Source organism: Primulina huaijiensis, chromosome 11 (assembly GCF_012295235.1).
Source record: "Primulina huaijiensis isolate GDHJ02 chromosome 11, ASM1229523v2, whole genome shotgun sequence".
Taxonomy (NCBI): domain Eukaryota; kingdom Viridiplantae; phylum Streptophyta; class Magnoliopsida; order Lamiales; family Gesneriaceae; genus Primulina; species Primulina huaijiensis.
Genome location: NC_133316.1, coordinates 2,861,320 through 2,873,175, shown reverse-complemented (window position 1 = coordinate 2,873,175; position 11,856 = coordinate 2,861,320).

Genomic DNA, 11,856 nt, shown 5'->3' with positions numbered 1-11,856 from the left:
GCAGCGGAATATTAACTTTTCTAACACAAATCGACTTTAAATAAATAAACGGACAAGATTAAATATGCACAAGTATAAATACTTGTGTGGTGCCTTATGGCAAAAATTAATCACTAGAAAACCACAATGTTTACACAAAAACCTATCACTAGTGATTATAACAAAAATCAATTTTGTCAACAAGTTGAGAAAACAAATGCTTTCTAAAAACAAGTAATCAAAATAAAAACTAAAACAAGAAAGCCAAAGCGTGATGCCAAAAGGAGAATCCACGAAAACAATCTTCAGCTAACTTCTTCACAGATGTTGTCTGCAGATGTTCCCAACATTCAAGGCAACACGCGATATCTGCACTCTTCAAAACTTGCACGATCCTTGACGAATTACTTCTTTGATATTCTCGGCATGCACAAGTGTGTGTATGATTATTCTTAATAAAGAAGTCGAGAGGGAGAGAGAGACCAACGATGTCCTTTGTCTCTTATTTATAGATGTAGACTTTTATCTCCACANGTCAACAAGTTGAGAAAACAAATGCTTTCTAAAAACAAGTAATCAAAATAAAAACTAAAACAAGAAAGCCAAAGCGTGATGCCAAAAGGAGAATCCACGAAAACAATCTTCAGCTAACTTCTTCACAGATGTTGTCTGCAGATGTTCCCAACATTCAAGGCAACACGCGATATCTGCACTCTTCAAAACTTGCACGATCCTTGACGAATTACTTCTTTGATATTCTCGGCATGCACAAGTGTGTGTATGATTATTCTTAATAAAGAAGTCGAGAGGGAGAGAGAGACCAACGATGTCCTTTGTCTCTTATTTATAGATGTAGACTTTTATCTCCACAAGGAAACCTATAACATAAGGAAAGTAAGAGTTTTATTATAAATAAACTCTATTTAACCATTGATATCATATCTCTATAAATCATTCCAATAAATAACATATCTAGACTACTTTTGAATGATTATCTCCTTATCTAAGAAAGGCAAAATCACATAAAATAATCTACTTAATCAAATCAACAAGGAAAAATAATTTTAGAGAAATACTTAAAGATCTAGGGAATTATAACAATTAAAGTCGAGAATATTATTTCCCTTCACATGCGAAGATTCCTATCATTTAAAGTTTAAATTGCTGATTTTAAAGTTCTAATCTCTCTTACCTCAGTTGGGTCATTTTCAGAAAGAAATCGAGATAAAATGATATTTGATGAGGTTATTAAGTTAGGTTTGAGAACAAATTAAAGAATCGGGCAGATTAATTAATTAGGTCATATTTTTCAAGTACATGGAGCCCAAATTACTAATAATTTCCGTGTAAAACAGAGGAAAATTAGGTCATTTTATGTTGTCATTACCGAACAAAGCCACTCAAAATCTTGTCTTATCTGTTGCCCAACTAAATAATAACATCAAATTATGATGTTGAAGTATAAATTATACTATTAAAAATTTTTGAATTATATTATTATCATCAATTATATATTATGATAAAACGAAAAATATTCTATCACGTGAACTCGTAATATTTTCTAGATCGGCTAAATGAGACATGACAAGATTTCAAATGATTGGGGCGATTGGATTTATTGGTTCAATCATATATTTATACTTAGAGAAACACAGCATCTCTTCCATTTTTCTGTTCTCCTTTCCGTTTTTGTTGTCCGGCCCACTTCACCAAAAAATATTTAAAAAATTACACCTTTTCTTTATTAAATTAAAAGAAATACTTTCTTCCACTAAGAAAATAACTTTAAGAAAAAGGTCCCAATTAATATATATATATATATATATATATATGAAAATTATCTGATTACTAATTAATAATACCCTTGAGGGTGATTCTACAAGATTAAATTAAAATTAATAAAATTTATCTTAAAAATAAGAAAAATATGCGATATTATAAACATTTAAATATGATTCACTAAAATTATATATATATATATATAAATTTACATGATACTCACGGGAAATTTAGGGTCCGATTCCAGCAAGTGTCACTAGTCCAGACGCAGGTTTCGTAATTACCTTGAGCATGAGGATATAAGAGAAAAGCAGCTAAGGACGCTGTTGAAAACAATATATTGAATGAATCATCATACGCTCAAACCTGATATTTATAGAAGAATACCTGGCTTGTGTTCAGAGATAAGCCGGGGATATCATTACAGGAGTCCAATAATTTTCTATATATTTATTACATCGAAAACAATTGGTATGTGAAGGAACGTGGATGACACATGAATTAGGTTGTCGTTTCAGTACAGTAAATGCGTGAAAGAGGAAACAGTTGAGGCAATGGATGTCATTCCATAAATCCTTATATAAAAAAAAAGGGGCCACCGATTTATTTACGGGTCTCCATCTTCAATTCGGACGTGCTTCGAATTTATTTTCCATTAAATAATTCAACGTTTAACCCAATTACACAAAACGATAAAAATAAAATTAAGGGTAAATATTTCATGGTCTTCTAATGGTGGAATCTAGGCGGATTGGTAGATGCTAATTATATAGATAGTATCGTCATCCATTCAATACATAACACGGATGTTATATGATGAATCATGACCACTCATCCATACAATATACATATATAGCCAAGTGGAGATTGTTGAATTTTGTACGCATGATTTTCCTCCCATTTCGGAAGGAGTGATGTCACTCGACCAATGGTCAATGACTATTATATATTTGAATTAAGAAACATAATTAAAGGAAATTTTTACTTTTTGGATTAGATTAGGGTGACGAATCCTTTTTATTATTACACCATGACCTGAAGACTATTACTCTTTTATCCTTAATCTATTATAATATTTTAATAGTTTTAACATGTCTCTTATGAGACGAGTCAATCATATCCATATTTACAATAATAAGTAATATTTTTCTCATAAAAAGTAATATTTATTTTATAGATGATCCAAATTAGATACATGTATTACAAAACTGACTCGTAAGGTCGTTTCATCAAAGTTTTTGTGTTTATAGTTACGGTGCTTTTTTTTGTCTTCCATATAATTTTGATGTAGTTACATGATAACGTATTACGTGCACATCTATTCTATTTAAACTTTTTACATGATAACGTATTACGTGCGCATCTATTCTATTTAATTAAAGTTGAGGACATGATAGAAACCGTCAAGGACACCAAAATATGTATATCTATTTTTGTCCCTACATTATGGACAAATTTACCAAAATAATTTTCTATCAAAATTGCAGTGTAATCCCTCACTATTTCTTATAATTATATTTTGATTATTATTTAAATATAAATCAAATAAATTATAAAAAAAATTATATAAACATACAACGCGTAAATCGATATACTAGTGGTTATAAACGTGGGAATAGAGGTCCCAAAAGGGGTTGGAATTTCTTGTTTGGAGTATAGAGACGTTGCACATGATTTCAGAATATATGCAGAGAAGTTTGATTTTAAAAAATATAATAAATGCAACCGATTCAGTGCAAAGCGCCAAACACCTTAAATAATTCAAAGATGGATCTGTTTTTATTTTAGTAACCAAAGATTCTCTAGTGTGGTATTAGGCGACAAAATATCACCACTTGTCTCATTTGATCTGACGAAAATCACGAGATTACGAAGAATTGGATAATAAAATAAAATTTATTTTTTAAAAAATTCTAATTATTATAAAATTTAAGGAAAAAATATATATGGTAACATTTCGTGCAACATTCCATGTTACATTAATAATTAATTGTCATATGTTGAGTTTTTATTAGTACAACAATCTTTCAGATATATTAGATTTAACCCGTGACGATCTTTCAAATATAATGTAACATAGAATGTTACAAGAATTTTTTTCCCTAATTTGATCCAAACAAGAATAGTGTAAGGATATTAAATATTTGGAAATTTTTTTTAAAGGACATATTTGGATTTATTGATATATGAAAATCATTATTATCCGTTAAACATTGAAAACTCTATGCTACATTATATAATCATTGCCGGTGGAGCTATTATCATGGGATTGGGGTGGAGCTTTTATTTGGTTGATTATTTAGTTGATTGGATTTTGAGCAGTTGTATAAACCAATCGAGTCGGCTGATCGGTTTTTTTTTTATCGACTCGAAAAGTGTTTTGAGCTCTGATACTCATTAGAAAAATAGATTTCGATTCCAGTAGGTGATGTTAGTTCGAATGCAGACCTCGAATTCACTTTAGGTTGAAATCACAAAGGAGACCGTTAGAAAGGGGCGGGGAAGTTGTCCCGACCTCCGACGCTCAATTCAGGTACTGAGAGTAAAATGAGATAGCAGCTAGGGACGTTCCTGAAAATCAATATATTGAATGAATAATTAAACTCTCAAACCTGATATTTTATTTCGACGAAGTCAATGAAGGCACAGTCATTGCATTAAATAATTAAAACGTGGGTTGGCTGCAGAAAATTTCGTAGAAATTTCAGATAACGCGTTTTCACACGGTTAAGGGGCTCTATAAATAGAGCTCCCCTTTTATTTTGAAATCATCTCTTCTTCGAGTTTTCTCTCATCTAATAGCATTTAAGTTCTTAGTTCTATAATATTTATGAGGTGTTTTGTTCTCCTGCATTAAGAGAGTGCGTGTTCTCTTTGGAAACACGGTGAGTGAGTTGTACACCACAAAATATTATAGTAGAAATTTTTTTCATCTTGCCCGTGGTTTTTACCCTAATAATTTTTAGGAGTTTTTCACGTAAATCTCGGTGTCCAGTTTATTCTTTATTTTCGGGTTTATTATCTCAAATTACCGCAAGTAGGCCCAACATTGTATAGGATTGTACATGAGATCTATCATGGGCCACTTACCTAAGTTAGGAATGAGTCCGGAGTCCAAAGTCTTGTTTGAGTCTGATCTTGATGGAGCTACTCATAGGGTATAAGCTCGAATTAATTGAGTCTTGAAATTGTTATTTTATTTAGCTCAATTTACTTTGTTTACACCTTTAATTATTTCCGACTTCCGGCATTTGATGAACATAATATTTTCACCCATTCGATGAGTAATATGAAAGTAAAATCAAAATTTAACCATGGTTAATTCAACCAGCGCACAAGTGTGGGGGTTTTCTTTCAAATATTGTCAGCCACTTACACAAGATATTGGTTGAATTACTTGCATATAAATTTCAGATAGCTTGGGAAAATTAGCATTTACTTACAAAAGATTTTAATAGAGTTTTTGCAGTCACTACAAAAATTTATTCATGGATTTTGGCTTTAAAAATCAATGTTGTATTTTTTAAGACCCAAATTCCGTGTTAGCTTTCTGATTAATTTAATTGAAATTCAGTCTGATTAATTTAATTGAAATTCAAAAGCCGGTGAGATTTTAATTATGTTTCTAGAAAAATGATTATAATGAAAAAGTTAGTATTAAGATCACTTATTTATCAAATATAACTCTTTTTTTTTATTTTCAGTTTTTGGTTTTCAAATATTGCTCAGTTTTTGGTTTTCAAATATTACTCACATTCCAGTCTTGAGTTGGTGTGGACCCTTCGAATATCACGAAATTCCGGAATAACCGCTAATGAATCCAAGCGGGGCCCCATCTTTCCAACGGGAGATTCCCGGGATCCAACATTGAGATAGAGAAATTGCATCTGAATCCACAAATATTCCCATTTTACATTTCGCCCACAAAATGCATATTAACTTTCACATATTTTATTTTATTTATTGTTTTCTCTTCATACATTGCATCAATAACAAAAAAAAAAAAAAAAATCAAACTAAATTAATTATGACAAGTGAAGCACTAATACATCAAAGAAGTAAGGACACAGCCAACCACCCCATCCGATCATTCAACCAACTATTCTAGTTAAAAAAATGAGTTACTTGATTCGCTGATCGCAGAGAATAAACAAAACATCAGGTTATAATTTCTATGGCGAGATGAATCTGAATTTGTGATACTGATAACATTTGAAATTATCTTAGAATATTTCATATTTCAAGAAATCAAAATTTGATGTAGTATATATATCATCATCATTATAAAAAATAAAAAATAATTTATCATATTTATAAAAAGATTATTTAAAAATAAAAATATATCAAAAGTAGGACAAGAAAATTTATAATATCATTTGAACGTTATGGCAGGAAGTGAACATAAAAATCAAAGATAATTCATTATCAAGAAAAAACTAACCTATCATCCTACTGAAAAGACACATGTTGGAAATTTTGAGGTGGTCTAATATCGACACGTTGTTATTATTATTATTATTATTATTGTTATTGTTATAAAGAAATCAAGTCAAGTTGTCTTGCTATGGACATTTCCCTGTAATGTTTGGACATGTTTATCAGAAGCTTTGACGCAAAGTTTGACAAGTAATTGTAGTCATGAAATGGATGGCTACAAACAGTGACCAAGGCATTAATATGGTTTTATTCATTTTAGAATTTTGAGTTTTACTCGGACTAATATTGTATTTGTAAGGGAGCTGTTGAACATAAACGTACATGAAATAAATTATATTGTGTGTATCAGAATATATTGTATTGTTCGGGTGTTGGCAACACGAGGACACAAGTACACAACATGCAGCGAAAATTGATTATTTAACATACGCGTAAATTTTTAATAAATAAACAACGAATTTAAATTATGCAAAAGTACGAATACTTGTGCAATGGCTCATGACAAAAAATCAATAGAAAATTATGTAAGTCGTTTACACCAAAACAATACTAGTGAGTGTAATAAAACTAAATTCTTTGACACTTCAATTAATTAACATGCATCAAGAAACCTAAAGTAAATACTAGATGCATAAATAAAAACGTATTGCTTAAATCCAAACGAAACCACTCTACGATCAATACTCTGCGTCACTGTTGTTCTTGAGTGTCGTCAACACCAATCAGCAACATAGTATATGTGAATCAATCACTCAAAGTCTTCACACGAAAATCTTCAATACTGAACTTGTGTGTTTAGAAAACTACAGCAGCACTCTTCTACTCTCCAAGTCGTACTCTTCTCCTCTCAATATCCCGTATATATGCGACAATATCTTGGCCACATTATCTTCTCATAAAATTAATCTTACAAACATGGAAACAAGAGTTTAATAGGCATAAAACTCTTTCAAACAAGGATACAAAATCTTAGAGATAAATACCATATTAAGATCAACTCTTATAATATCTAGAGATAAGTAAATCAAGATATTATTATTTAGAATTAACTCAAGCAAGATTTTATAATCTAGAAAGTTAAAATCTTAAATTGATGATATCAATTTAGCAAAATAGTAAAAGAATAGAATATTCCTTTCAACATTAATCCAAAATCATACAAAATTTACATATAATTTTTTTGATATGGTTTTATTCGGACTAAAATTTTGAACTCTAAAATCTTTTAATATTTTGAATTGATCTACCCAAATTAATATCGTATTAATCCAAAATTTACATATAAATTTTTTTTAAAAAAATTGAGCCACCCAAACTAAAGTTATGAGGGTCTATCCATGTGATTCCGCCACTGGCTACAAATAAAATTTCAACATGTTCATAGTTTAGATTTTTTTTGTCTCTGTACATACTTGAAATTATTTTTGTATTTTTGTTGTTGGAGCTTCATTAAAATCGACAAATCGATTTGTGTATTATTTTCCATCCTATCATCCTTGCATGCACTGACTAGGATCATGGGCGTACATATATATCCTATGATTTTATGATAACTATATTGGAAAATACTATATTTAGTTATAATTTGAGTTACAAAATACATTTTAAATTATAAAATTATTCATGTATTTTATTTGGGAAAAACATATTTTCAATTTAAGATAATTTGTAATTTCAAATGCAATTTGTAACATAATATACAACTTAATGGCAAAAACTTGTGTGAGACGATCTTACGGGTCGTATTTTGTGAGACGAGTCTCTTATTTGGATCATCCATGAAAAAGTATTACTTTTTATGCTAAGAGTATTACTTTTTATTGTGGATATCGGTTGACTCGTCTCACAGATAAAGATTCGTAAGACCGTCTCACAAGAGACCTACTCTAACTTAATTTATACATGTAGCATGACCTGACCTAAAATTATTTACCAAGTTAAAATGGAGTTGGGATATTATGTGGTGATAGTTTTACCATATTAAATTATGGGATATATTTAAGAAAACATGTATTCCAAAATTTTCCCTTACAATAATCAAACAAAATAAATTGGCTCCATGTTTTACCTAGAGATTCCATGATATATTTAATGTACTTATTTATTACATCCTTCCACTTGGTTCTCAATCTTGTCCTACTTCAAAAATTTTAAGAGAAGACAACTCGTGAATTGTCAATATATAATCAGTATTTCAGTGATACTAATTAGATAAATATGTGATCATGATAACGGTAAATTTGTTTTAAAGAGACGACATAGGAGTTTTATTTCCGAACATCCATAAAAATACGTGTGTTATTTCACTATGCACTTTACATTCTTGCAAATCATATTTCAAGCCGTTTTTATTAAATTGTCAAATATAGTTCGCTATTAGTCGAGCTGGATCGTTCCATAGTTACTCACTTTTTAGTGGTCTAGCAAGTGTAGTCATTCAAAAATATTTTTTAACAGCCTAAAAACTGTTAACAACGGTTCAAAATTTAGAAATTTTTTAAAATCGTTTATTCGCCTTATTTCTAAAATCTAATCCGAGCCCAACAAATCCTCTTTATGTCATTGTGCATATCATTCTTAATTGTGGGCCTCCAAATCGTAATACAATCATTAATTTATACTTATAGTAGCAGAAAAGTGTATAATTCCTGACTTTACAGAAGATAACAAAAATAAGAATTCAACATATAAGTCACGATCTTCCTAAACCAACATTTTCATTCTCAATTTTCATCTTATTTGGAGTCGTATAATCTTGTGTCCGGAATTTATAATAAGTAGATAATAAAATAGAGGTAAAGTCTTTGAGGGTTTAGTGAGGGAATAAAATTGGGCTTATATATTTATAACAAGTCAAACGAACATTTAGTTATGCAATAATTAATATGAGATGATATATATCTGTAGTAACATATCATTATGAAAATATCATATCAAGTGAAATGCAGAGATTGTTCAAGACTATGAAGTGAATATCGTGGGCTTAAGAGGTGACTCTTACCAATATTCTGTATAGCACTTTTCTCCATGTACTCAAGTAGAATTTGTACAATCAATCATTTACGAGCAAAGGTGAACTCAAATTTTCATACCGAAGTCACGTTTTAAGTATGAACCATATATCATGTTTCAACACGTTTATCGGACTCACATTTCTGGGCCGAAGCCCGTTGTCCAGTGGACTAGCAGTCCGGTACATAGACCGTTATCCAAGCTCAATCAATCATTTATTCAGAAATAGCCGATCGGTAACAAGTCAAGAATAAACAAATCTAGAAATCCAATATGAAGCACGATGTGACTAATCAATTAAAAAATACAAAATATGATGTAATATATGAATAAATCACTAGTTATGAAACCTTACTATAAATTTCAGGCCAAATGTCAAATTCTATTATTCGAAGAAAAAAATGGTAGGAAACCTCACTTCGGTAGCTTACTTTTTCGTCTTAATTTCAAACCAAAGACAATATAGTTTCCTATAAATATAATTTGACTGATTTTATACCGGTTAGGATAGGTAGTAGGTGTTGAATTTTTTAAAAATTATTTTTGTACAAAGTTTTACCTGGTAGTTTTGATTAACACTTTAAAAATTCATAACAATTAAAATACATGTCCAAAAATCATCAAACTTTTTGGAAATGTCTAAAAATAGTGCAGTATCATTTGGAAGTCGGAAAATTCATGAAACACGCAGGCGCATGTACCACACGTGCCGGCAGAGCTCCAGCCCCCACGTAGGGTCGGAATTTTACAAGAGATGTATCTTGTAGTTTCCTAAAACTTTTATGTTGAACACTTTTCAAAATTCGGAAAGTAACAAATGCAAATTTGGAAAAACAAGAATGATTATCAAGCTTATTTCGGACGACCAAAACCAACTCTTCCGACGACGGTTAGGATGATCAGCATATACATATTTAAACTATATAATATTTTGAACACTTTTTATTTAAAATCAAAATGAAATTCATTCAAGAAGGGGGAGAAAAATAGGCTAAAAATAGCTACCTCGTAAATAATTTTCTGGAAAATTTTCAGAAACTGTTCTTCACGAATTCGGATTTCCTGGGACGATTTTGGTCGTGATACTTTACACCTCCATCACATTATAGTTTCTGGGTAAGAAATGACGGTTGTGTAAAAATTTGGAGATTTTTGGTTATGTTTTGATATTTTTCTCTATTTTGCCCATTTTCTTTATTTAATTTCTTCTTCGATTTTTCTCTAAAACCAACGAATTTCAAGAAAAAATTTAACATTAAGCTTGGACATTTGTCAACTTATTTTGTTAAGTTTTGACACTTGTTTGAACAAATTTGACACCTATCATTTTTATTAAAATTAAATCAAATTATTTATTGTATATTTTATTTATTTATTATTATTATCATTATTATTTTAATTATTATTAAAACAAACCTAAATATTTTTATTGTATTTCTATATAATCTATATAAATTTCTCTTAAATTATAAAATATATATATTTATTTATTTAAATCATGTTATTTTAAAAATATATATTATATTGTTGTTTTAAATATAAATTTATTAAATTATACTTGTAGGATAATAAAATTCATGTAATTAAATTACTGCTATCATTTAGAAGTATTGTTTTTTTTTAATATTTTGAAGTGTTCAATTTATTAACTTTTATTTGTAGGAGATAGAATTCATTTCTTTAAATTATTATTATTTAGAATTATTTTTATTATTTCATTACAAAGATTTTTTAGACATTAAGTAGATTAATGGATATGATAAATTATTTAGATGTATCAAAATCTTTGGTTACACTAAATAATTTTATTTATTTATTTATTTATATTATTATTATATGAATCAATTATATTTTGACTAAACACCTCAAAACTTTTGGGGTGACACATTAATCGTTTGTATCTAAGTCTTTTTTGACATCCCTCTTTGTCTATTAATGTACTAGTCGTGGTTTCTCATCTCTTAACTGGAGCCTCTATTGGTTATCTTTGTACATGTTCATACAATTTCAGACATGTCTCCCTCAATTTATTTCGATAGGCTCAACTTAAACTTTTTTTTTCTAATAGATTCGTTTCTTGGCTTATCCAATATTGATGTATACACATCCATATTATAACGCCAATCTCTACAATTCTAACATTTTGTTCATTGAACTGCTTTACTGCCCAACATTATGATGATCCATACAACATAGCATACCTAACCGCTATTATATAAAATTTCCCGTTGAGTTTTAGGAGTACTTTACAATCACACATAATATCAGATATATTTTTTACATTCTATGTGATAAATCTCTATCGATTCTCTCATCTTACTATAAAGATTATTATAAACACTTAAAGTTCTCAGTGCTCAAAGGTAAAATCGTAATCGCAAATTCTATTAAAAATATACTATTAATTGTGTTGATTTTAATAAAAATAAAAATATTATGAATAAGTGATAATTAAAAGAATAGGGGTGAAATGAAAGAATCAATGACATAAGAGGTAAGAAAGAATCAATATGGGGCGAAACTATCCCTAACTAAATCGAAGGAAATTAAATAATAAAAAAATGAATTGGAAGGGCATTATGGGTATCTCAAGTGACACTAGACGCAAGCCAAGTCGTCATTTTTTTGCTACAAATTAATTTTTAATAT